Source organism: Gossypium hirsutum, chromosome A08, assembly GCF_007990345.1.
Source record: "Gossypium hirsutum isolate 1008001.06 chromosome A08, Gossypium_hirsutum_v2.1, whole genome shotgun sequence".
NCBI lineage: Eukaryota > Viridiplantae > Streptophyta > Magnoliopsida > Malvales > Malvaceae > Gossypium > Gossypium hirsutum.
The window spans coordinates 115395192-115397308 of NC_053431.1; the positions used below are offsets into that span (position 1 = coordinate 115395192).

The 2117-nt window shown below is 35.9% G+C and overlaps 1 non-coding gene across 1 annotated transcript; it reads left to right on the forward strand.

Moving 5' to 3' along the window:
• Window positions 1-218: 218 nt before the first annotated feature.
• LOC121205355 (small nucleolar RNA R71) lies at window positions 219-325 on the forward strand. Its single transcript, XR_005900436.1, has one exon. It is a non-coding gene; the product is annotated as a small nucleolar RNA R71 (small nucleolar RNA).
• The last annotated feature ends 1792 nt before the right edge of the window (window positions 326-2117 follow it).

A 2117-nucleotide genomic window follows, 5' to 3' on the forward strand; every position in this document is an offset into this window, starting at 1 on the left:
GCATAGTAATCAAATCGACGTTATAAACGCCTGCTGTTTTAGTTGGCTTAGTCCTTATGACTTTCCACTGATAGTTATTCAGTGACATCTCCTCTATAAACTCATAAGCATCTTCAGGTGTTTTATTATTGATGGTTCCAGCAGTAGCTGTATCAACCATTTGTCGAGTCGAAGGATCCAGGCCATTATGGAATGTTTGAACCTGAAGCCAAAGCGGTAACCCATGGTGAGGGCACCTTCTCAAAAGGTTCTTGTATCTCTCCCATGCATCGTAGAGTGTTTCTAAGTCCATCTGCATAAACGAAGAGATATCATTACGTAATTTGGCCGTTTTAGCTGACGAAAAATATTTTAATAGAAATTTTTTGGTCATTTGCTTTCAAGTAGTAATTACCCTCGTAGTAACGAGTTCAACCACTGTTTAGCTTTGTTCCTCAATGAAAAAGGGAATAATCGAAGACGCATGGCATCAACAGAAACACCATTAATTTTAAATGTATCGCATAGTTCCAAAAAGTTTGCTAAATGAGCGTTGGGATCCTCATCCTGCAAACCATCAAACTGAACAAATTGTTGTATCATTTGAATAGTGTGAGGTTTTAGTTCAAAAGTATTTGTAGCTACAGCAGGTCTAACTATGCTCGATTCAGTTCCTGTTAAAGAAGGTTTAGCATAATCATACATAATGCGTAGAGCAGGATTTGATTAACCACAATTACAGCAGGTAGCTGATTGTCTTGGTTTTCAGCCATCTCTTCGGTTAGGGGTTGAGTATCATCCTCTTGCTCGTTCTCTGTGTATCTTCAGCTTTGCTTTATTTCTCGTTGGTTTCTACGAATTGTACGATCGATTTCTTCGTCAAAGAGTGGTGGTCTTGACGGGTTTCTTCTAGTCAAAAACTATAAAAACCTACCAAGAGAAAAGAAAAAGTAAATTAATAAATAAAAAAAATTTAAATTAAATTAAATTCTAAGGAAATAAATGGCTAAAGTAATAAAAATTGACTGTTCCTAATATCTTAGTTCCCGGAAACAGCGCCAAAAACTTGATCGCGATTTTTGTGTGAGAGGTTTTAAATCTTTATAATGAATCGTTATTGAAACTAACTATTATCACGATGTAGGCAAGTGTACCTATTGAACAGTAGTATAGTTTTAGCAAGACCGGATTGTCGAACCCAAAGGAACTAAAAGTATTAGTAATGACTATCTTTTTATTATCTAGCCTAAGAATAATGGGGTTTATTTTAACTAACTAATTAACTAAACTAAGAAATCACAGAAAATAGAATTGGGGAATGACTTTTAAAAAACTCGATTGACTGAGACAAATCCTAAGGAAAAATCCACCTAGACTTTACTTGTTATTCTGGCTCCGAATCAGACGATTTATTAATTTAACTTGTCCCGTAGAGATCTCTAAGTTATGTTATTATCCCTATTCAGGACTAATAACGTCTAATCCCTAGATTGAATAATTGAGACTTTTCTCTAATTAACACCCTAGGGTTGCATTAACTCGATCTATGGATCCTTTATTAGGTTTTACTTTAATCTGGCAAAGTCTTGTCACCCTATGTCTAGGCGCGCAATCAACTCCGCTTAATTATGACAAATGTACTTTTAGACAGGGTCTATTCCTCCTCTAAATAAGAGCTTATCTTGAATGGGTATCCTGGGATATCAAAACAAGAATTAAGAATACATAATTAAGAACAAGTTAAATATTTATCATACAATTTAGAAAATAATAAAAAGATTCATCTTAGGTTTCATTCCCCTTAGGTATTTAGGGGATTTAGTTCATAACAAAAAAGGAAAACATCTTAGAAGAATAATGAGTACAAAACATAAAGAAAACCCAAAACTCCTGAAGGGAAATTGAAGGGAGATCTTCAATCTTGATGATGAATCCGGCTTCTGAGATGGATCAATCGGCTTCCTTCAAATAATTCCTTCCTTCCTCCCTCTGTGTCTCCCTACTTTTCTCCTCTAGGGTGTATTTATAGGCTTTAGAATGCCTAGAAGCCCTCAAAATTGGCCTTTTTCGAATTGGACTCAACTTGGGCTCGGCAGGGACATGCCCGTGTGACACGCTCGTGTGAATCATGCTTAGAA